Source organism: Lonchura striata, chromosome 14 (genome assembly GCF_050655825.1).
Source record: "Lonchura striata isolate lonStrDom1 chromosome 14, ASM5065582v1, whole genome shotgun sequence".
In the NCBI taxonomy this organism is placed as follows: domain Eukaryota; kingdom Metazoa; phylum Chordata; class Aves; order Passeriformes; family Estrildidae; genus Lonchura; species Lonchura striata.
Window position 1 is genome coordinate 6,656,193 of NC_140716.1, and position 26,363 is coordinate 6,682,555.

Genomic DNA, 26,363 nt, shown 5'->3' on the forward strand with positions numbered 1-26,363 from the left:
CTGGCTCAGGTATCAGGTGCTGGAATCTACCCAGCACCTTTCAGACACTGTCACCCACTTGTAGGTACAGATCCCCTAATTAACGTGGGTACACTATAGCCCTGCATCATAAAAGACCTGAATCCATTCCTAAATTACCATTTACACTGGGTCACACAGAAATGAACTTTTATGCTCTTCCAGAGACCTGAAGTAGCACACATAAGAAATAAGAAATAAGAAATAAGTCCTCCTGGGATCCAAGCCAAATTCTCTTATTGAAAACACATACTGTGCATTAAACCACAGATCCTTCAGTGTGACTGGCCTGTTTTCATAACACTTGGCTTGCAAAGGCCCCAGCAGACAGCAGAGAGTGAAATTGCCTGATGACCTCTTCTGCTGACAGCCCCTGTTGCTCATCTCAAACACTTTTGATAGAACACAGCACATTCCTTTAAATATTTCATCCATTCAGTGATCATGGGTGAAGCAAAGGACTAACAAGAAATGACAAGTAAAATAACTACATTTCCAGGCCTGACAACACTCTTTATTTTTAATTTTACCAGGGTTGGGGATAGACATTAAAGAACAACTTTGACAAGAGATTAAATATGTGAGTTTAGGAGTTAAATTACATTATACACAACCTGATCTGCAAGTTCATTTGGAAACAGAAGGAAGTAAAAGAAAACAGATCAAGAAATCTGATGTTTCCTTGCATTGCCCTAAATGCTCTTATTTTCTGTGTGAATTTTCTCTTCTAAAAATGCACTAATTTCTTAATAGTGAAACCTGACCCAACCATAAAGAAGCAGGCTATAATGATGATAGGACAAGGTGTCTCACTAGATTAAATAAGACAAAGTGAAATTTCCCAATATTTCTAAAAACAGTTTTGTACTCAGTATCTGAAATTCCTAAATGCAGTTGTTTGGGAACAGTCTAATGGATGCTCCCATGGAAAATAATTGTAAAATATTAATAGCATACTCTATTTACATTAATACTGCATTTTACCTGTAATATTTCTCACCTCTATTATTTCTTTAGTCCCTTATCCTGGACAGACTTAAGTACCTGAATAACAAACAAAGTGGGGAGGCAGTGAGGAGAAGTGAGAAAGATTAAAGGGGGGTTGAATGGAAGGAAGATTTTTCTCCCAGGACAAAATTATGAGAGATCTTTTCAGTTCCCATGGATAAAAAGCATGTTTATCATCAAAAAGTGTCCATGTTAATTGTTTTTTAGTTTTTTAATTTGACTTGTACAAGTCCAGCATCACCAGGCAAATACCCAGGTCACACTGAACACCCTCTCACCATTCCCTCTCAGGGAGCATAGCCAAAGCTGTTGAGTCACAAATTATTCTTACATTGTAAGCTATGTTTGGGTCATTTAGAGACCTGATTTCACTGTGCTTTACAATAAATATGTTACAAAAAGAAATGAAAGAGTGAAGATTTCTTATAGTGCCAGTGGGTTTGGGCTGTCTGTGGGACTGCAGAGGTACAGGTGAAGTGTCACTTCCAAGTGTCAGCATTCAGAAACACATAATCACAGGATATGATTATGTGCAGGTGCTTTTATTGAGAGCTCTGGGAATCAGGGATACAGACCCAAATCTGCCTCCGACATGGCTTTTGAGCTGAACATATTTTATATTCTATCGTTACATAACTCACATATTAATTATTAAACTTATATTGTTCTATTGAATACATTGACATGAGTTTCTCGTGATCTTTCTTAGGTCACTGGCCACAGTTTCTCATGATTATTCTTATGATTAAACAGTAATTATATTTAATTACTAAACAATCATCACATCTAACAATTATATCAATTATCATGTACTAGCTACACAGTGCAGTTCTAGCAAGTACAAGTTCTCCATGTGCTTAGGGTGTTTATTTTTCCAGGGCCTACAAAGCTTATTTTTCCTTTTAACCCTTAATCCCCATGATTTTAAAACCCTTTTACTATCACAAGCACCCAGATTCTTTCTCCTTGTAAGCAACTTTTTCAGAAAGGCACAGAGATCCTTGTGCTTTGCAGATGTTCCAAATCTGAGATTCTTGTACTAAAACGTGTTCCTTGAAATCAGTTGGCTGTCAGAGGCCTCAGCAGTGCTCAGTGAGAATGCCACTCACAGAATCACCCCCTGTGGGAAGCAGCTCTGGTACAAACAGCCCCCTGGCACAGGCAGCCAGAGCCTGCTGAGCTACAGCAGTTCGACAACCACAACAAAAAAGCCACTGGAAAAGAAAAAGGAACAGACTAAAAAAGATTTCTGGACTATGAAGTCAGCTCATTAATACAACAAGGAGAAGGCTGAGCAGCCCCAGGCAGCGAGTGCAGGCTCCAGGTGCACTTGCAGTGCCATGGCTCCTGCTGCCTCCAGTGCCAGCAACCCAGCCCCTTCTCCCCATCACTGTCCCCACAAAGAGACGAGATTATTGTTATAAATTGATAATATAAAAAGAAAGTGTGATATGATCACAAATTAGGGCAATGCTTCCTCAGTGGTCATGCTGAGAACAAACTTCTGCTACCTCCAGTGAAGCCTGAAAGCTACCTAACGACCTGACAAAGCAAATCATTAGCAGCATTTCACCTCGGTCTTAAAATATTTTCATTGCAAATGACTCTCCCATTAGATGAATGCCCCTTGCAGAAAGTAATTACCCTTTCTTTGAACTTGCATTTCAGAAATTTGAAACAATGGAAAAAAATGACAGAGAAGAATAAGCACATACTTTTTATGACTTCTCCCCCTTCCCTCTGCTGGTACCAAATCAATACTGGAGTGAGGGGCAGGTGAGCAGCCTGAATTTTCACTATGAGAGTTCAAGGAGGCAGCAAAAGATGTCCTGGCCAAGAGGCAGCTCCCGCCAGCCATTCCTTTACAAGAGCTGTGGGGACACATGTGAGCTGCCAGGACAGTGCCAGTGAGCTGCCAGGACTCTTGGGTCCTTGCTGGAGCTCCAGGGCACGAGGCAAGTGCACAGCCCAGCACTGCTGTCTGTCTGTCTGTCTGTCTGTCTGCACACTGCCCGTGCTGAGCAGGGCACAGCCATCCTCACAGCTCATTTGTGAAAGGTTTGCTGGCTGCGTGTCCCAGCTGAGCTGAGTGTGAAAGCTGACAGGAGACAAAGCCACAGGACCTGGGCTGACGTTTACAAGTTCTTCAGCTCTCAGAAACAAACACCAACTTGTAACTCTGCATCAGCAAATTATTCATTTATTTTTTTCTCTGTGTGCATCTGCTGAGAGATGTTGGCTAAAATTACAGTGGTTACTCTTTCTGCATGTATCCACGTGTGTGTGTATATATGCATTAGCACACAGATATTTAAAATGGAATGGAAGAAAATGGAATTGTAAATTAATAACTGTATATTAATTCATTGTTTTAAATTAATATTTTGGTCATTCTCATTATGTTTGGCTCAAAATAACAGGTCCATCTGTCTGAAGAAGATATATCCAGATGCTAATATCAGGACAACAATACAAGACTATGCTATTAGGAAGAAAAGACAATTCTCTGCACTAAGAAGTCAATATAGCTCTTCTGTGAAAGAAATAAAGTGCGTATCTGTCTCTGTATAGGATTTTTCTAGACATGGGAGAAAGCTATTACAGAAGATGAATCAAAAACAAAGTAACATTTATTGGTCCTTTCTTTAAGGGAAGAGAAGAGAGAATAAAATTTGCTCTATCATAAAATATTTACATGGGTTTTTCTGTAAATCACAGTAGAGAGAAAATAATAGGACAGAAAAGGAAGATGATGTTCCAACAAAGATTCTGAAAGTGATTTTCTTCAGTACAGCTAGAAAGCGAGAGAAAGAAATAAAAAGAGAAAGAGTGAAACTGCACGCACCATTTGAGTGTTTTGTCCCATACATGTTAACAAGCATTCCCTGCACACCCAGCTGACATCTCCAGAGGTCCAGCACAGCTTCCCAGAGTCCTGAGCAGCCCCTGGCCCCGTGGTGATACAGCCCTGGGCTGGTGTCACCTTGTGCAGAGGAGCTCAGGGAGCAGCAGAGCCCTGGGCAGAGCCTGGTCCTGGGGCTCCCTGAGCATCTGCTGGGAGAGCCCCCCTCACCTCCAGCACAGCCAGCAATGCGTCCAGCACAGCCAGTACAGCAGAGCCAGCACAGCCAGCACAGCCAGCACAGCCAGCACAGTCAGCACTGAGTCCAGCACAGCCAGCAATGAGTCCAGCAGAGCCAGCACAGCCAGCACCCAGCCCAGCACAGCCACCACAGCAGACCCACCACAGCCAGCACAGCCAGCACAGCCAGCACTGAGTCCAGCACAGCCAGCACTGAGTCCAGCACAGCCAGCAATGAGTCCAGCACAGCCAGCAATGAGTCCAGCACAGCCAGCACCGCCAGCACCCAGCCCAGCACAGCCAGCACAGCAGAGCCAGCACAGCCAGCACAGCCAGCACAGCCAGCACTGAGTCCAGCACAGCCAGCAATGAGTCCAGCACAGCCAGCAATGAGTCCAGCACAGACAGCAATGAGTCCAGCACAGCCAGCAATGAGTCCAGCACAGCCAGCACAGCCAGCACCCAGCCCAGCACAGCCAGCACAGCAGAGCCAGCACAGCCAGCTCAGCCAGCACTGAGTCCAGCAGAGCCAGCACCCAGCCCAGCACAGCCAGCATAGCAAGTGCTGTGACACTGTGGCACAGCACAGTGACAAAACACCAGAGCACAGCAAGCTCCCTCTGCACTCCTGAGCTGTGTGACCTCCCCCTGTGCTGGGGACAGCAGCTCCATCCTCCCCCTGTGCTGGGGACAGCAGCTCCATCCTCCCCCTGTGCTGGGGACAGCAGCTCCAGCCCAGCCCCAGGGGAGCCAAGGCAGGTCAGGGCAGTGCTGGCCAGGTGGGAGCTCCAGCTCAGAGTCCTCAGGGTGTCCCCAACCTGCCCAGCTGGGCCAAGCTGGTTGGCATCACCCATATCTTACAAATTGATACCACTGCAGTCATAAACAGTTAGGGGTTTTTCAGCTGGGTTGATTGGTTTTCATCACCTGAACCTAAGTGCAGGTGTAAATGTGTGCAGGATTGTGGCAATAATTCACAACCAAACCCCTTTGGATTTCAAACAGCTTCAGTTTTCACTATGAGCATTTCTACCATCTCTACTAATTGCACCCAGTGGAATTTTCTGGAAGTACAGCTTTAATTTCAAGGGGAGAAAAAATATATTACATAGACTTTTTAGACTTTTGAATTAAAACAAAACAAATCAAACAGAAAAAAATCCACATAGTTTTACTTAGAAAACACCACAACATTTTCTCTTTAGCCACTTCTAGCAGATTTTTGTCCAGTCCAACTCTAAATTCTGCTCAGAGCTGCTAATTTCAGGGAAAATAAAGAAAAGATGCCATATACCTCATATAATTCAGATATTGCACTGCAAAAAGTACCTTCAAAGTGCAGAGTTGGGCAAAGAACATCCTGCAGAGATTTGATGAGAAGCTTTTATACTTAAGCAATAGCTTTTGTGTTGTATACAAGGAGGAGGAAATAGCTATTCCAACAGAAAAGCAGTGATCTATTTTTGCAGAGGATGAAACCTGTGAATATAACAAAGATGATCTGCAGCACAAGAAGCACAGTGGATCACTGACATTGCCCTTCTGCCACAAGATATGCACAGAATGCTTCCAGCTCACCACCAATTTCAGTTTGCAGGCTGTGTTGGATATTTACTCTTTCTTGTCCCTTAAGTCTGTTTTCCAGCACTGTCATAGGTGACAGGACTTTGCAGGGGACAGTTAAAATGGAGATAATGACCAACATAAGGACTAGAGCACTTTTTGTCATGATTGAGTATTTTCCAAGACTTGCACTTAATTAGAGTTAGAGTGTGTCTCTGGAAATGTGCATGTGTTCTCTCCTCTCTATTATCTGTCACATCACATTTTTGCTCAACAAAATGCAGCAAACCTTTGAGTGATTTGTGGAATATATTAACATAGTTTAACACAGTGTGCATAAGCTTTACATGCTAGTGCTGTAAGAGAAGGTGATAGGTCAGAATAAAATGGATGATTTAAAAAAAAATGTTGATTAATTTCTGTGGCACTGCTTCAAAAAGATCTGTTGGAACAGAAGACTCAACTCACTCCTTATGAATATCTTAATTACACAAAGTGAAAGAACAATGCTGGGGCTGTGATCCTCCCTGCTCCACCACGCATTACTCCTACAAAGTTAGGGAACAGTCAGTGGTTTTTGTAATGTGGGGCTACATTTCAGCACTCATCCTACACACCCTTGCTGGGTCCTCCAACTCAGCTGTCTCATCTTGGAGCTCTCATCTTCCTTTGTTCCAGCCACCCAAAATCAAAGCTCAGCATGTTCTGAGGTGTTTTTCTCTTGAAGGATGAGATTATGTAGTAGAATAAATCCTTTTTTTTCTTGGACTGGCCCCCAAGGAGAGGCACAGTGACTTAGGCATGTCACAGCTGCACTTTCTGACACTCTCAGTCTCAGTCAGGATGAGGGGAATTTTTTCAGCCATTGCTTCCAGTGGGACCAAAATTATCATCCAATATTATCAACTGCCTGGAGAGGGGACAGCACTGCCACAGTCCTCAGGCCTTGCTGGGATCTCCTGGCTGTGCTGCAGTAAGGACAGCCATCCATAAAGGTAAACATCAATTTGTCCTGAATCTCAGTCTCTCTCAGCTGCCTGCTCATAATTCTGAATAAAACACCAGCCAGGCACCCCCTGAGCATCCATCAGGGTGTTGCTGCCACCCTCCCAGTGGGTTGCTTCTTTCTGCTGGAACTAATTGACCTCTGACCTGTTTATTGCTTTAGTGCCACCAATTTATCACCAGTTTATTCATCAACATCTGGTGGTCGGAAAATTGTATTTTACATTATTATCTCTCAAGTGGATAGCTAATGCTGCTTAATGGGGCAGTTATATGGTATTATAGATTCATTTTTTCTCATTTTGCTAATGAATGGAGAATCTTCATCAAATAAATATTTGCCAGTTGGCTTAATATCAAAGCTGCTAATTAAAAACAGAAAAACGTTCTTTATGTGGAGAGCTGAATGGCGGTAGCATGTGAGTTTAAGAAGTATCATTTCAGCCATACTGTACTTGCACAGAGGCCAAATTGGCAATCAAGTGATCAGTGTGAGGGAGGTTGAGCTGTATTTACATATTGTCTCAGTAAAATGCTACTGATTTATTTCTCCAGACACAATATGAGCATAACTTAAATTGGCTTCTTTCCTGGCTTTTACAAAAGAAATGAAAAAAAAAAAAAAAAAAAAAGGCAAATAAAATATGGAAATAAAAATATGGAAATAAACAAATCTTGGACACAGGCCTAAAAAATCTGATTCCATTCACCAGCTCACATAACTACATTTTCCAAAGGGGATGGGCAGAGATGGTGTGACCTGGTATACAGAATTCATGAAACATCTCTGCATAAACGTGTGAATTTGGAGTAAGCACAGTCGGAGCTGACAAAGTGCAGCACTGAAGGGAAGGCTGCACTCCAGCGTGTGTGCCCTGGGGCTCAGCTCCTGCCCCACATCTGGGACTGCTCAAGCCAAGGCTCTTACAGGAGCTCCCAGTCCCAAAGGACAGAGAGTTGACAGTGAAAAAGTTGTTGTTTTACTACATACAGAAAGATGCACGCATCTATTACTGTGGGATTCTTTTCCACACTAATATCTCGTGGTGACAGCTGGTAGTAGTCAATGCACAGAAGCACTTCAGTTTTTAGTTCCATAAAAATCTTTTCTTCTCAGGTCAAGATCCTGCACGGGGCTTAGAAAATCATCTTTACAAACAAAACTGCTGACTTCCACCATGCAGATGTACGAGTGCCTTTTTCTTGCAGGGCTGGGATTTGCCTGCAATTCTGCATTCCAGGAGTTTACAAATAAATGAGTGTTACCCTGGAATCAAACAGGACTATTCACAGGCCTGATTCACACAGGAATTCAGGTGGGGTTTGCCGTAGTGCTGATGTGAATGTGAGAGAAATTTAACCTGCATTTCTCACATATTCCTTCTATGAAAAGGTGAGCAGAGACTGCTGAGAACATTTTTTACCCCCTCATGTGATGTCTAACAAGAAGCTGTATTTTCAGTTTAAGACTTCATCATTTAGCATAGCTCACCCATGCCATGTTTTCAGCACAATCCACATCATCTGGAGGCAAAGCAGTAAAGGTGTAACAAATACAAATTATTGTAATAGTGCTATCAAAATGTGAAAATCTCTATTTTTCCAAAACCAAATAGAACATACTCTAATCTAAAGCTACTGAAGCTCACAGAAGCTGTGCCAGCTCTAACATATCCATTGGCTTCATGGACCATTAAATAGCACAAATGACACGATGAATTCTTTCTGAAAACGTCAATACGTTTCTAATACCCTGGGCACAATTCTCCTATCTCTGGGTGCACACTCCCTGAGCCTAGGGCCAGCTCAGCTCCCCAGCACCCTCTTTTTCCATTTCACTTAGTGGCTGCAAGTCACTGGAGCAGACACAGCCCACACAGCCTCGAAATTGCAATTTTACTGCTACACTTTTGAGAAACTACCAAGGGTGCTGAAAGCATGGGGTGAGCAGTCCTTAGAAATGTATATAGTGAAAAGTAAACACCAAAGCCCAGGAAGTCATTAGAAAAGTGTTTGGGTTTATTTATTTTGAGGGCTCTAATGCATTCTTGAGTGAAGAAAATAAACCAAAGAAAATAGAGAAAAAAGAGGGGGGAAAAAGCTGTGTCAGGCAGATTTACATCATATTATCTGCTACTTGTTGCTAGATCCATTGGCACACAGATGATGGAAGTGCAGAAGAATTAATGCTTCACTAATACAGTTTATGTGAACCTAATGTAGAAGAGTCATGAACCCAGCATTTTTAAGAAGTGAAAAAAAAACTCTAAGAATATGCCAGGTTTAACACACATTTAAAGGGCACTTTCTCTTGAATTTTGTGATGGTTCAGAAACACCTGACTGCAATATTCTACTGAGTTTAGAATTTGTAATGAATTCTCCCATGAGGCTTTTGTTGCAAACTTACTGAGAAACAGCTGTCAAACTGTAAAGTGAATCTCTATGCTCTTTTCCAGTGTAAAATAATTTGGGTTTTTCAAGAAAATTGCCTAACTTGGCACAAAAACCCCCACCAAAACAAAAAACCAGATCAGCAATATGTACTGAAACACACAACCCTTTAGCCAGGAAAGATCTTTGCTTTATGGATATATAAAATACATGCTCTTGCAACAAGCTTGAAGCTTATTTATTGTTCCCAAGTGGCTACTGAAAACTCCTTAAATGTTGTTTGATGGAGTAGTGATTCTTTTCTGCCTTACTGGTGTAAACTGAATATATCTAAGAGCAGAATATATTGGCAATAAAAAAAGGTTCTTTTTTTTCTTTTTCCTTTTTTTTTTTTTTTGAGATCTATCAAAATAAAATATACTTGGGAGGCTTTGAAGTTAAATTTTAAAATATCCTTTGGATATTGCCTTTCATTTCTAAGAGCACAATTTAAATTCAATCTGAGGGTTTGCATGAGACACCTCAGGTGCTCTCTGTCCCAAATTCACTTGATTAATGTTGCCTTAAAAGATTTGCTGAAGAATCAGACAAATGTAATTAGAGGAGAAGAAGCTCATGCTATACATAGATCATCAAAGGATAAGTAGAGAACCTTATTTATTTTCAGAGGAGACAAAGAATCTCCATACAATTGTAATAATCTCAGCAGATTAAAAGAAAAAATTACAATAATAATTAGGAGAAAATAATGAAAGCTGGCATGAGTACATGACTCAGGTTCCCTGGTACTTTATCAGCAGAGCTGTCCCACACAGGGCACAGTGGAAACATTACTGGGGCTGAAGAGAAACAATCCAGGTACAGAAAAACCCTGCAAAAATATCACCCATTGTTTATGGGCTGGTGTCCCAAAGCAGGATCCTGCACAAAAACCAGGACATGCCCTGGAGCAGGAGGTTGTGGAATGAGGAGGAATTACCCATTGTCCACCTGGAGTGAACTTCCACCAACAATTTCCAGAGTGCACAGGGTACTCCTAAACCCTGAATTCCTGTGTGAGTGAAATCCTGCAAGAAGTTTCTACACTGGGCTCAACTCTGAGCTTTGACCACTGAAATTCTAAGTGCTAGAGGTGACTCAGTTAAACCATAGTGCTTTTAGGCAAGTGCTGACTACCTCTGTCACAACTGGAACCACTGCTCTTGGAGCTGTAAATGCAAACACCAGAATGACTCAGAACAAATAAGAGTACTTTTGTACTGAAATGCAAATTTTAAGGTTCTTTTCCTGTTTAAATCTGCCAAAATTCACATTTTTTCCATTGAACATGAAACAGTGCTTAATGCAGTTGGAAACTGGTCATCATATCCCCTCTGAGGCTGGTAATTTATGTTAAACATGTGGCCTGAAAAAAAAGAAACCTGTAAGACCACAATCAGTAATAGAATAAACATCTTTTCAACAGAAAGATGAAAGCAGCACTTTGATGGGACAAAATGGCCTCATTACTGCATGGGCATACCTCCATACTTCAGGATTTCTTCCATACCACTAGAAAGAGTTAAGAGGTAAAGAAAGGAAATAAGGTTCACTAAAGCAGTATCATAATATTGAAATAATTCAGGTGGGTTAAAATCCACAGGGAACTGCAGGCAGAGAGGGGTGCAGGCTGCTCAGCATTGGAGTTCTTCCTACACAGAACACCACAATTCCTGGTGCCTCATTTGGGGCATTGTGAATTTAACAAAGACCAGGTTTCTAAAGGGACTTTCATGCCTGCTGTACTTTTCAAGAGGACCTGAGACAGGAGGAGTGGGGCTTTTGTCTAATCTTACACAAACTCCTCCTGCAGTCATACTGAGGACAAGCACTTCCAAGAGGTGATCGTCCCTCTGCCTTCAGACAGAAGGGTTTGCTTGGGGTTGTTTGCACTTCTTACAGCAAACATTTCAGCCAAACAACTTGACCTGTCAGATAGCTACAGGCAAATCCCAGCCCAGCTGTAAAAAAGCACTACAAGCCTCAGAACACCAGTGTAATGACAAATACCTCAAATATCACAGGGTACAGAAAGAGATCGTAGGGCAGAGATTCGTGATGGAAGGGAGATGTTTGCAGCAGTGAATGCTAAACCTCTCACCTGCTGTTTGTCACAAAGGGGCTTGCTGAGCCTTGGTACAGTTAGAAAGATCTGTAGTCAGGTTATCAACACAGGCCAGTGAGTTGGAAAAGGACTGGCAAGTCCCAGTGGCACAGCCACAGCAAGCCCCTCTACCTGGATGTGTGCCAGAACCAGCAGCAGACCTCCTCTGCCCAAATACAGATGTTCCTTGGCCTCTTCCACTGGGGGATTTGAACTCTTACAAGGAATTACAGCTCTGACCTTTCTGTCAGACAAGGTCTGTGCTTGCCCAGGCAGATTCATACCCTGACGCTGCCTTCAGCTGCAGAGCAGTTAGCAATTGCTCCGTACACATTTTGCACTGATCCAAGAACTCCAAGAGAAATGTTTTGTTCATTTGTTTTCACATCACTGACCTTTGCAGTGACAACTCAGCAGCTCACAGAGTTACCCATCCATGCAGTCCTGGCTGGAAAAAGGTTGGCTGGTGTTCCACAACAGGAGAGAATCACAGCTGAGTGGAAGGGTGCTTTTCCCTCTCCACTTGAAATCAGGTTTGGGGAGGGTGTCTCTAATAGAGATGTGGCAGAACAGAAGCCAGCAAGGCTGAAAGCCACCCCATTCCCACTGCAGCATAACTCTCTCCCACTGCAGCCTTCCAAATTTCTTCAGGATTCAGTTCCATGCCTAATTAGAGATGTAAAATGGTAAAAGCTACAGAAAAAGATCCAAGAGCACTCAGCACTGTATTCACTCCAAGGACTCTCTTGCAGGCTGGCAGCCAGGGTCACCCCATCCCCAGACAATTTTCCTCCCTCTTTCCCAATCTTGGATCTTTAATTCGTCCATCTAAACCAGGGACTTAGTGAGTGACTGCCCATCTACTGCAGCTCAGAGTTGGCTGCTCTGTGGGGAAAGGACAGCCTCAAATGGGAGGAACTGAGCTCAAACATCAGCTCCGAGTGCCTCTGCTGATTTGGGTCTAAGGGAAGTAGGACCAGGTTCACATGGAGAGGCAGTAACTCAGTACCTTGAAAACCAAAAGCAGACAAATTTGCAAACACATGGCAGACTCTAGCTAAGGCACTTGCTTTAATAAAAGATGATACCAACACCTACAAAACTCAATTTTTCTCCATCTCTTAGCCCATCCCTGTCCTATTAGTGTTGTGACATCACAGGAAAAGCAGGGATCTGGGTTGGATAATTCACCAGAGGAAAGAACTGTCTTTTCACTAGGAAAAGAGCTCCATAGCTCCAGTATCTCTGCCCAGCACAGGAAACAGGGAGCCTCCAGCAGGAGGGAGGGAGGGAGGCAGGATGCAGCCCCAGAGCAGGAAACAGCTCAAACCTGGGCTAAGGACACTCAGTTGCAGCTTCACTGCAGGATGTGACCTGGGTTTGGATTACAAAGGTACTTAGGTATCCAGAAGTACAACTTGGCTGCCTAATTTGATTTTCAAAAGAAAATTAAGTGGATTAGGGGTTAGATTTTTTTAAGGGATTTAATTTCCTACAGGGACAGAGCAGTACCCAGTGGGAGAGTATTACAACTCAATTAAGATTATGACAAAGAGCTTATGTTTATTTTCCCTATTCACACAATTTATAAGGAGTCGAAGGAATTTTGTATAAATAATCAAATTATAGCAAACCTAAAAACACTTGGTTTCTTCTGATAGATATCAGTTGTATGAAGCTTCTGGCCAAACAAAATTTCAGAATGTGATCACTACCAATCAAAAAAAAGTATTCAGTGAAGTTCTGCTGCAGCAATTACTCTAACCATTGGGGGGTTTCTATAAAATATTGGTATTTCACTCAAGGCATTTACCCTCAAAATCTAAAAATAACCAAATACTGACAGTTAAGTTTTATTCTTTGTTCTTGTTGTAAATATCTCAAAGGAATCTCGGTTTTTGGTCTCTTTTTTACTCTCCCTGGTTGGGAATATCTTACTGTATTCTTCCACAATGAAGGCAGCCTCTCTTGGTTCTCCAGTCCTTGTTATATTCTGAAACAAAAAACTGCACTGAAATCCACTGTCCCAACTATTATCTCATCTAATTTTGGAAGGAAGGATAACAAGCATAATCCTACCATATTTTTCTGAAATCCTAAATTCTCCATATTCATGAACAATTGCCAGAAATAAATTCAGAAAACATCCACCTATCTGAAAATGTAACTTTTACCAAAGTTGGTTCCCATGCCAAAATCTTTAATAACAGAGACTGTGACAATCTTCTACAGATGTAGGAAGGTAAAACTCAGAATCAGGTATTAAGATCTCTCACAGCTTCTTGCTACTTCTGTCTAAAGCAAAACCATTACAGTGTAACCCTTTATTTCCTAATGAAATACATTTGGGATTAGGAAGCTGACAGAGGCTGGAGCCAGGACTTTGCCCACGTCTGGTTAAAGAATTTCATGACACTGATTTTGTACACATGCTCCTTAAAAGCTGAGAAGTAACAGCATAACTTTAAAAATTCAATTTTCACTGTGGAATGGTGCAAAATTCCCCCCCCCCCCCCCCCCCGAGGCAGGCGTGTTACCTCATTGAATTAAAAACCAATAAATTTAAAGTAAAAAATAAAAGAAAGGAGGAAAGGTGTAAGAAACAGGTGGAAAGGCACTGAAGCTGTAGGAGTTCTGACAAATCATCTTGGCACGTAGTCCCAGTGGTGATGAGAAATTGTTCTGAGTGTTTTATTTATTTTTTTTACATGGCAGTTACATGGCAGAACAAGAAATGCACTTAAGGCAAAGTTGTAGAATACGGTTAAATTAGTAGGCTTATTTTATTAATACCCATGAAAATATAGTGATGAGAGAGAATTATTCTACTGTACAGCCAGAGTAAGAACACACAGCAGCTTGTGTCCCAGCCCTGCAGCCTGTCACTTGTGCTCAGTGCCTGTGAGTAACCACCCCATGGTTTAGCACAATATCCTAAGGTAGTATTTCTGTACTTGGAATTACATACACTGTTTTTTCTTACCATAATGGATAAATCTAGTGACCTTTATTTACAGAATATCAAATCCAACAGACTTGTCCATATTTTGGCTTTGGAATAATGCATTTAGCTATGTGTGTCTTCTACCTTGTACCCTCATCATTAGGCAAATGACTTTGAGTCAATTAAACATGCAAAACACACTTTACCAAGGCATATTCTTTAACAGAAACTGAACTCCAATGTCATTCATCCCCCAGGCAGTATTTGTAGCCAGCAGAAGAAACCTAATGTGCACAATTCTCTTGATAAGAAGAGTGAGAATTAGAAACTTGTAGGTTTACTTAAGCAGATTCAAGTATCCCTGGAAACAGGTAACTAAAGCCAAACAAACTTGCATGCTTCAGCTCACAGTGAGTTCGTAAACCAAATTCTGGGTTTCTGTTTGCAGGGTTTGGACTCTTGCCTGAAGAGCCAAGTCAGATTAATTTAAATCTCCGAATTAAAATTTCCCAGGAAAGACAAGAGAAAGCTGTTGTGATGTGATCCAGGACAGAGCAGATGCAAACAAGAGCCCAGGTTTAAGTGAAAGATGCAGGTTTGCACATCAAGTCACCTTGGGTACAGATTTCCTACCTGCCTTTAGAGGTTCTGCAAAGGGCACACATGCACAGGGAGAACAAGACCTTAGAGTGTCACCCCAAGTCAGGGCTGATTTGTGTGTGGAGAAGAGGATGTTCATAGTTTGACTTTCATAGGTAAATCCAATAGCTGCAATTCTATGTGCTAGTTCCATTTTGGTGGGTTTGTATTTACTGAAGTTTTGATTTAGTCACATAAGGCATCAAGAAAGAGCAAATATACTTCAATTTGTGTGTGTGCTTTAATGTATTCTCATTTTGTTACCAGAGGGAGAAGAAATCTCATGGTAAGACTGTATTAATCTGTCTTCCTCCAATGCCATTAGTAAAATGTCATTTTGATTTGAACCTACTGTGACCTACTTGAGCAAAAAACCCCCATGCTGCATACACTATATATCAGTGTGTATACATATACATATATATCAGAGAGCTTTTCATTAACTGTTAAACTGCATAATGGTGTTTATATATGAGCATGGCTTAATTAGCTACATAATGAAAAGTGCAATGAAAATGCAAAAGGGTTTGGAAGGGCTGAGCTGCAAGACTAAACTGGATCTCAACATGTCCTGGGAATACTGAAGTTTGTATAAAAAGGTCAAAGTCTCACCTCCCATTGATAAATACAACATTACATAAATAAATATTATGTGTGGGGTCCTTATCAGACAGACTCACAATTCACTGGAGAAGACAAGGCTGATGGATTGTTCCTTGGGCAGCAGCAGTGCTCTGCAGAAATGTGGTTCACATCTGCAGTTCAGCTCGCTTTGCAAAAAACAGCCAGCACCCTTCTAAGTCACTGTGGTGGAAGAATGTTTTCACAGAAACGTGTGTGAGCTGGAGAAGCTGCCCCAAGGCACAAAATGTCAACTGTGACAAGCATGAGGGAAAACATCTTTTAGTCCAAACTAGCAGATTTTTGTGCTGAATGTGAATGGAGCAGATTCCTTACAAGGAAAGATCCTTTCTGAGGCTGTAGCTCCTGGAGGAGATTATGCAGCTCAGGGACTAGTCCAACAAAGGTAGGGTGGCTTGGCTGGAAATGCACTGATAGCAAGCTGAAAACAACCCCACATCTGTGGGGAGAAAAGGTTTAAGTCAGTAACAAAACAGGAGAAATGAAGAGAGAAATTAAAAAGCAGCCTAAGCTTAGCCACAGCAGTGGAAAAAAAACCAAACCAAAACAAACAAACAAACAAACAAACAAACCCAAAAAACACCTGTCTGCAATGGGAGGAATGAAAACAAGACCAAAACAACATCAACAGCAAATAATGCCCATGGCTACTGATTTGAGCATTGCAGGGAGAAAGGGCCTTCCTTGTGTGATGGACTTTGGACATCATGGTCAGAGCTGCTCACCAGGTCTCATCTGAGGGTGTTGCCACTTGAGAGAGCCCTTTGCCAATGGCTGTGATGCCCTGGCAGTGCTGCCAATGCCTGTGATGCCCTGGCAGTGCTGCCAGTGGCTGTGATGCCCTGGCAGTGCTGGGTGCAGGAGCAAACCCACTCACCTGGACCACTGCCCTCACCCCCAGCTCTGCTGCATCTCCCTCAGGAAATCAATCAGCTGCTGCACAGAGATCTTGCAAATTCTTCATCACCCTACCAAAAATATCATAAACTTCAGAAATTACCTCTGGCACATGAAAGAAAAGCTAGCAACATGTGAAAGTTCATTGCCTGTTTGCAAGCTAGTTGAATTCTTTAGGCAGGCTGCAGTCTCCCTTGGATGCATTTTTTCTCTGCCTGGGGACACAGTGTACAGAGATGCACTGGGTAAGACAAACATTGGGCCGAGATTCCTCTGCCCTCCTCAATTTCAATTTTTTTTCTCATTAGGTTCAGTCTTGTGTATATATATTTATGCAGTACATATTAGTCAACTTCTACTCAGTTTAGAACCAAGTGTCAAGATACTCAGGTACTGTTGCACTGGGTCAGGAGCACCAGCAAGTGCCAGACACAAATCAATGGCTGTGCCTAAGCTGCCTTTCCAAGCTGAGCATGCAAATTCTTCTCCATCACTCTTCAAAGCCTAAAATATACCAATAGGCCACTCCTTTATGAGAAGGCTCGAGAAGACTTCACAGAAATCAGGTTATTTCTAGAATAATTTAGAAGTTTGACAATGACCTTATAAATGTCCATGACAGCTTTCCAAGATCCTCATGTGTAACTCAGTGAGCTCTTCTAAGTTACTTTAAAAAAAACCCAAAAAACCCACAAAAATGACCAAACAAATATGTACCGATAAAGGCATAGCAACCTCAATTAATTCTGTTCCCCATGTGTGCCAGATGCTAATTAGGAGCTGGTCCTCATCACATAAATGGGATCCAGCTTTGCATTTTAGCAAAACACAAAAGGCCAAATTCCAACCCAAGGTTTTGTTCTGTCTTACCCTAATGCTACAAAAAGCTGCACAGATGAAATCTGGATCATATTCAAAACTTTCCTAAGATGTATCTCTGTTCACATCCTGATTTTTGAATCCAGCTCATCTCTAATTATTATTATCATACAGAATGTCAGCTCTCAGGCTATGCACTTTATATTTCTCCCTATAAACAATTAATTAGCTTGCTACTGCCTTTCTATAAATACCTTGTACATATAAATTATTCTCATCTGCTCAGACAAACAAAAATCCTAGTTCTGTTTTTTGTCCTGTGATTTTCCCTAGTGGTCTGAGCTGTCAGGCAGCCAGACACACATGTGTGTTTTTCATATTTGGAGATAAAAATAAGATTATGGGGCTAATTGACAAAGTTTTTTGGATTTAGTGCTTGAGAAATCAGGTTTTCCCCAGAAAATGTCTGAAAGCAGCACTTCTATGAATTTTAACAGAGAGCTGCCTCCCACACCAGCCAAAGTGCTGCTCATTGAGCAGCCTGGATTCCAGGGTTTGAGGCATCATGCTATTGTGGGACAGCATGCATATGGCTGCCCAAATTGTGCTGACAGTTTTTCCATACTCATCCTATAGGTGCTGACAGGCAAGATCAGGCCACAACTTCAGCTGTGCTCCCAGCAAGCCACTTCTGTCTCCAGACAAGTTCTTTGCTTCCCTGCACGAGGTTTTCACCTCCACGCCAGAGATGCCCAGGGAAAGTGTGCAGCCAGTCCTCTGCCATGTCAGGACACATTGCTGTGACTTGGCTTCACTTACAGATCATCTGAATTTACACAAAACATCCTTGGCCATGTGCTAATGTGAGGTAGGCTTGGTGTGTGTAGAAATATATATATATGCATATTATATATATAGATAAAAATATATCTCAATTGATCTAATAATGGCAACAGTCATGAATATACAACAAAGCAAACTTCAGTGTGAATCTACCAGAGGCAGCTACCAGAGCCATCCCTTTCAGTCTGTGTGCACCCCACTGTGAAATGTGCACACTGAGCATCTTTGTCTCATGCCTGTGTTGAGGCTGAGTAAGAAATATTGGTAAAGCACTTTGGAAGATTGTCAAGCAGTGCAGCCAAGCGTGCTGCTCATTTTGAAGCACTAATCTCTATGTTTTTCCCCACAATCTAGCATACAATCATGATTGCACCCAGCCAAAGAGAAGAAACTGGGATTATTGGATATTTTCATGTTTCACTGCATAATGCTGCTATCAGAGTGGGAACAGCAAGACACTGATTGTCCTTGTTTTGTAGCCTTGAAGTTGAGGGAGCAATCACTCTGATTACCTTCCTCAGACCCAGCCCAGGATGAGCAGAGCCTTCCTAAGCTTGTTGTGATTGTGCCACCCCATTAGCCAGTGAAATGCCCACAATCACACCAAGCATCTCCAAGAACAATCCCTTCACTTGCTTGTTGCTGCTTTTCAGAAAAACCACCCTGAACCTCAGTGTGTGAGCAAACCTCTATCAGCAGTGCTTCAATTGGGCTCACGTGGGTGTCCAGCAACAGGCTTGGAGACCTGAATTCTGCTTTTGGCATTAATTTTGGGTGTCCTTGGGGCAAGTCCATTTTCCCTTGTTTTGAATTTTACTGAGGAAAACTGTGTCATGAAGAATTAGCATCCAGGTTTGGAAATGGAAACAAGGATGGGGTAGTTACTGGTACTGGTTTAAGTGTGTGTGCATCATGTTTCAAGCAGCTTTCCTCATTTCACACATTCCTGTTCATCTCCCTCACGTAATATGTCCCTGACACATGAATTTTCCTTCTGCTTTGTCAAATTAGTTACCTTTTGACATTTTACATTTTGTATTCCATGAAGGTCACCAAAACAGTAATCTCTGTGAACTATAAAATTCTCATAATTCTGGAGATGAAAACCTACCTTCTGGTTTTCTATTTTGTATCACTCAATGATAAATGCCAACTTGTTTTGTTGACTCTTAGCCCCTTTTACTTCAGTTATTTAAGTGGTTTAAAGACTCATGCAATAAAGTCACATAAAGTCTCAATTATTCTTCATTTATCTATGCTAAGTTGTTTTAGTCAAAAACTGACCTTGATTCACTTTAAGTATGATTTTATCTGGTTACATTTGCTCTTGGAAGTTATTGCTCTTCTCTCATCCGTGCTTTGACCAATACTAATCTACTCTGGATTTCATTTTCTGGGCATCCCGCAGAGTTCAGAACATTATTGATATTCAGGATTCATCTGTTCTAATTTGAGTTTCTCCTAACTATGACTGCAGACAAAGGCAACTTTATTGTAGAGAAACACTAATTGGAAATAGAAAAGTATGACTTTGTTAGATTGTGTTAAGAATTCCTCTCCCTCTCTCCCCAAAGCCAAGCTGAGCTGTTCTCTGTGTCAGATTATATACCCATGACTAAGACCTGGGCATGTCTGAGCCTCTCCAACGACAGCACAAATCCCAAGCAGACAGAAAAGCCATAATTAGCAGATGTTGAGTTTGTATGAGCTGGTAACTGGGATAAACCACATCATCCCCAGGCAGGGTTTGTCTGTCCGTGCAGCCACCAAGATCTGAACTAAACAAGAAAAACGTGGGTTTTTTTCCAAACAACAAGAAGGACACAGTGGGACAATCTTCTAGGAATCTTGCTGATGAGGCATCATATGGAAGCAAATATGTGAATACACAAAGCAGGCCAGAGGCAGTGGAGAAACTCAAGTAATTGACTCATTGATTAAAATATATGGGAAAAAAAAAAAAAAAAGGACAAGTTTGTTTTGTTTGGTTTTTTAAATTCCATTAGATCTCCACATGGGAGAAAAGAGAAGGTGGGGTCACTGAACCAACACTCTGCTCTAGCACAAAACCCACATGGCTCAGCAGGGAAGGGACTGCTGGTTTCCATACACCCATCTTCCATCCTATTAGAAAGGAAGCTGGGATTAAATCCATCCTCCAACCCCCACACAATGCTTGTACAGAGTTTGAACTCTGTTACCTCGGAAGCAGAGAAAAATAGAAATGCCCTGGACCACAAAAGAACAGCCAGCTTCTAGGGGAACATTACTTAATTAATAAATGTCAGCCCATTATTACAGCTCACAGCATTATCAGTATCATTATTAACAAGGCATAAATTATGGTGAAATTCTTATTTAGGGAGAAACCCTTGAAAAACTGATTTTTCCTTTCAGAAACAATTTTATTTTTAAATAAATACTTTAATGTTATACTCTTTTTAATTAAACAGTAATCTACATATCTCTGTATTTTTTCTTTCCAAAATATGGGTTTCAAAACAAAAAAATCAGTTTTCTTTGCTTTCTCCATTATGAATAAAAATTCCCATATAACTCTAATTGATGTTTAACTTCACGCATCTCTCTGAAGCACCAGTCTGCAGGAAAATCATGCTGCAGCTGAAGGTGAAGAGGGTCTATAGGTGTTACATCAGTAGGACACTCTGAGGGTGTGCTGGGTCTGTACAGCAACCCAAAGTGGTGCTCCTACTCTCAGTAACATAACTAAAAAAGACATAGCAAATGTAAATGAAACATTTCTCTAATACAGTGAATGATCATCTGTAATTTCTCCATTTGTTCTGCCTTTTTTTAATTCCTTGACTTACTTTTTTGTTTTTCTCCTAGTTCCTCGCCTTACAAATGACATTATGTGAACACTCCTTGAAGTACTCTGAATATCTGCTTGGCAGGCCTGTGAGGACTTTGTCTTCTTACCTGTCCATACAAAGCTTAGCATTGTTGTGAGAGGTTTAGATTGTTACTAACACAATAAAGTGTGAAAATGAACTATAATGGTATTACTGCCTTTGGATTTCCTGGTGCAGGATCTGTACTGTATTTTTTGCAACTGCATTGTCAACCACTTGTATTAATAAAGGTAAATTTGGAAATCAGTATGCTCACTCATATCAAAATTCTTATTTTGTGAGCAGGTTTGTTTTCTCCAAAGTAGTTTGTTTGGTTTTTTCCTCTACTATTTTCCTAAATCTTTTCCCAGTGTTAAAATATTTTCTAAATAAATGGTTTGACATTTTCTCTGGTATGTACCTATACCCCAAAGAATTCTTTAATGGCTGTTTATGTCTCAGAGAAACTGGTGTTAAAGTGCAATTTCTCAAGTAAGCAAGATGCTGATGCTCAGTAAATGATACAGATTATTTTAGATAGGAGTAACTGAGCTGGGTAATTCATCAAACCCACCTGACCTGACAACTCCTTTCATTATTTCACATCAGTAATTGAGATGCCAGAACATGTGAGGATGATGACCTAAGATGACAATATCAGTCCACTTCAACCAGCCTGCACGTCTTCATCGATGAGTGATGCTGCAGCATCACACACAAAGTCCTCTGCTGCCTTTCCAAAGGATGAGACAGCTCTAGGGATTAATGTATGACTTCACCTGAACTCCTTTTTTTTGCTGTCATAAGCAATGAGGTGCCCCAGGAACTGTCCTGGAGGCAGCAAAGGGCCAAATGCAGCCACAGATATTCAGAATGCACTGCACTTAATGGTGAAAAGTTTATTTCAGAGAGAAGAACTGATATCCAAAATTGCTGCTGCTACAGACACCTTTAATTAGAAAGCTTATTTTACTTCCTGAATATTCAGAGAACTTCACACTGGCTTCAAGCTGGTTTCATTTTCCAATCTCATACTACAGCAGGAGCTATGCATAAAAAGATAAATATGTTTTATCGGAGTGTTTTGCTAGAGCTAGAACTGCACTTTCCACAGTGAGGTGTAACTCTGGAAATATTTCCCCACAGCAATCTCTGCATTTACTGGCAGCAGTCTCAGGCTCTTCTCTGAGGTCCAGGAGCCTGCACTGGTGGGAAGTGGCAGAGCTGCAGAAAGCCAAATTCAAACCCCTGGCAGTGAGAGCAGCTGCTCCAGCAGCTCCGGGGGAGAGCACCCACGGCTGGGAGGCAGAGAAGCACAAGGGCATCACCAACTCCAGAGTTAGGGGCTGGAGCAATTCCTTCCAGTACCCTGTCAGCAGCATCAGGAGCCATTAGAACAGAAAGATGATGATGTGATTATTTTTTCTGATCACATATCATACTGCCCAAGTCCTCCCTGCTTTTTTGCCCTCTGGCATGTGAGTTAATTTATATGAGGAACTTTCTACTCTGTCCCTAAGGATATCAATAAAGAAAAATGCATAACAGATACACTGACTGCCTGCAGTTTATTTTTGCTCTGGTACAAAAGAGATTATTCCACTGGCCACAGAATTTCTCCTTCTTCCAGAATACCCAGCCCACCTACCACCACCTCCACTTCAGAGGGGTTTCTTTGCTCTGTTTTCTTTTTAAGTCTGTTCAAAACTTAGAAACACATAGAAAACACTCATCTTCATCCCCTTAAGGTCCCAGTTCCAAAATTACATCATAACCATCACTATTTAGATCTGAATGAGGTAAATTTGATAGAGATATATGCCTCTGGAATGCACATCCAAATGGATCAGGTCAGTAGAGGGAGATTGATTTTCTAAAGTCCCATCATAACGAAGTCCAACAAAAAAACAACCCCCAAAACACATTTTTTTACAGGCCTTTAACACATTAGGCTAAATAGGAGGAGAGGATATCTTGGTTTTTTTATAATTTGGAGAGAGAATAAAAAGAATCCTATATTGTCACTCGATTTACAGCACATGGATTAAATATTTGAAGCAACTGTTGATGGAATGGTTCTCTGAAAAGAACATTAAGTTCTTCAACTTTGACAGGCAAAGTCAGTGATTGGCATTTCAAAATAAAAAAAGGCTGAAAAGAATATAAACCCAAACAATAAACCTTTCACTTAAAACACAGCTTCACATGGGCTGTTTTGTCACAGAGCTCTTCTTCATCACGGTGAAGCTGGGTATGTTCACTGTGTTCTCTGAATCTTTAGGGATTAACAGGAAGCAAGAGATCAGAACTTAGTCTGCTCCTTACTAGGGAAATTTTTAGCACCATCTTCTCTACCCAGTGGATAACCAGACATTTGAATTTTTAACAAAAATCTCTCTTCCCATTCAATCTATTCTTGTTTTAATTACAGAATAAAACACATGTTGCTAGAATGTGAAACAAGATGTGCATGAAACAGAAACAGGGATGTGCAACTGTCTGGTATAATTTCTGAATTCCAGCAAATTACAGTTAACCAGAAAACAACAATTCCATTTTGTAAGAATTTTCAATGCAACCACAACAAAATGCGGAGAATACTTTCCAAATGTTTTCTGCTTAGCATGGGAACATAAATAAATCTATTTTTAAATATTGTCACACACACAAAAAAAAAAAAAAAAAAAGCCAGGCAAAATGTCCACTTTTTGAATAAAGATGTCTTTCCATTTGAAAAGAGGATCCAAGAGTGTTTTAGCTGTTATGAAGAAATATGGAAAATTCAAGCCTGTTTCTCATCCCAGATCAGGATTGCTCCACTCTTCCAGAAAGTTAAGAAAACTGTTTTTTAAAAATGAATAACCAATGTAAGCAGAGTTACCTGTGTGTAGAGGCAACATCAGGCTATATTCTTCCCTGTAACTGTTTGCTGCTGCCATAATTCTGTCTTAAGTACAAATGACTGCACTGCTTTCAAAGAACTTGCTATAAATGCTTTTTGCTGGAGGAGGAGATAAGTGCTAGCAGCTATAATTCAAAAGCAACAAAAGCTGCACATACTCCCTAGCAACAAAACAAATGTGAGACCTCCACTTACAACAGCAGCAGAGAGCTGGGATGGCTCAAATTGCTTTTTCTTCCAAGAGCAAAAGGAGGGAAAAAATATCTGATAGCATGAAACAGGTTGAGCAATCATGTTAGAGGATGATTGTGGTTTTTAATATGTTGGTTAGGCTGTGGACAGGGGAATATTAGATAGAATAAAATTATGATTGTTAGATAGAATATTATTATTAGATAGAATAAAATTTCTGCAGTTCAGTGAGTGAACATCATTAGGAGACATTTAAGCAGGGATGTGTGAGACATGAAGTCACTCACTCCACACAGCTTCAGGGACAGTCCTGTGTCCAGCTTGCAGCATCACACCTTGGCAGAGATGCAGATCAGCTTGGAAGGATGCCAGCATATAATAGGCAGGATGAATGTGAGTGTGGAAATTTTACCCCCTGAGGCAAGATGGAAAGAAATGAAAACTGCTAAGACTAAAAAAATACAGTTGGAAAATCATGAAAAAGATGACCTGAATAAGTGTTTTATCTTTATTCTGTCTGTCAGTGACCCTGAGTATATTAAGATTGAAAATCAAAATTATTGAAAACATATGAGAGGGTTTTATCCCTATAGATCTGAATTTTGCTGGTGAAGTCAGTCTCAACAGTAAAAACTTGCTCTTGTCATCTATCTCATTGGATCAGGGAATTCACATTTTAAAGCTCCTTGCCCAGATCTGAGGAATATCCTATGCAAAGCAGGCAAAAATAGACAATCCTGTTAAATTTGCGAACATGAGATTTCCAAAGTTCCACTAAAAATGTGTTTCCCTTCCTTCAAACTTCTGATCTTAGACACATCACTGCAGAAATAGCCTTAAAGCTTAATTCAGCTTGCATTTAACTCTCATTTAAACTAGTCACAAGTTCCATAAGACTGAATGGATTTAAACATCCTCTACTGAAACGAATTCTAAAAGTAAAACTTCCATAATTTTGGAAAAGTTCCTTTGAACAAAATGTGTATGGAGCCCACAGAAGCTGTAGTATAAACACTTATTCTTAAATCCCAACAAAATTGGATGTGGCACCTTTTAAATAGATTTCTCCAATCATGTTGCACTATGGCTACAAGAAATGGCAGCGTTCTGCTTGCTACATTTTACAGCTGCATTCAACAACTTACAACGTTCAGCAAATCAAAGATACCTCATTGACTTCAGTTAGTAAGAGGAGCAGTGCAAAAATTCAGAAGTGCAAGGAGAAGAAACACAGGACCGAGTCAAAGGAGTCTGAAATCTTGTGGTTTTTCAGTCTTGAAGTATTTTCAAGTCCCAGAATAAGTTCACTGGTCCAACACATGCATGAAATGTTTCTAGGGAATCAGGTGTTTTACTAAAACCCTTTTTATGCTGAACTCCAGTGCACAGTGCTCAATCTACCTGGGCCAGCAGATAAAATCCAGGTGAACTGCTGAGGGCTTCCAGCTGAGCAGAGTCCTGCTCCTGACTCCTGAAAGCATCAGCAGGGCTGGGGGGGCAGGAGCAGCCCAGGACAGAGGTGTCCCACCATGCACAGCCCTGGCTGCAGCACAGAAGCTCTGTCAGGGCTGGGCTGGAGGAGCACCAGCAGCCCCTTTGCCCACCCTGGGCAGTTCTGCACTACAACCCCTCCATAATCTGAACTGTGACTCAGGTAGCACCAGAGGATATTTCACTTTCTTTGCTGTCCTTTGTAGCAGAGCTCAGAAAAGATAAATCACAAAATAGTATGAAAATCACATTTCCTCTTTGCCTCTGGAATGATTTCATCATATCTTTCTCTGTTCAGTGTATGAAACAGCTAATCCTCTTCTCTTATTTTGTCTCTTCGTAGATTTTAGGTTCCCTGTACTAACCTGTTTACAAAAGGAGCACCAAAAACATACAGTGGTGACAAGTTCTTGTCAGTCTGAAGAGACTTAAAAGAAAAGACCCAAATTATAAAAACCATCTGGGCTTTTTGCATTCCCCGAGGTCAATGTTTCAAACTCGAAATTCAAACATAAACAAAATAGATTGTTTTCATGGTTTACTCTTTTTTATATATTTTTTGAGGGGGGGGTTGTATTTAAAAATTTATACAATGTTTAACCTGTTCATCTAAAGAGACAGCACAAGTCAAATACTGACTAATCCAAACTATGATGAAGATGGAGGTTTCCAGCTTGATAAAAGGGGCATAATTTCAGAAGTATTTGAGCACAATTAACTTGGTGACCTCCTTAGAGGGGAAGAGGTTTGAGAAGACCTGTTCATGGTACAAATGCTGCTAGGAAATTGGAGACATGTAAAAACTGAAATTAATGGGATTCTCTGAGATCCCACCTTCCTTGCTAATGACACTTCTTTTATAATGAGATTTCTTTTACAACGCTTATGATGAAGAAGTGTTAACTTTGGAAATAAGGTGGCATGTTAAAT

At 41.0% G+C, this 26,363-nt stretch overlaps 1 long non-coding RNA gene across 1 annotated transcript in view; it reads right to left on the bottom strand.

The window, feature by feature from the left end:
* Positions 1-26,363, bottom strand: part of LOC146766070 (uncharacterized) — a 255,124-nt gene that overhangs the window by 88,755 nt on the left and 140,006 nt on the right. The window lies entirely within an intron of this gene.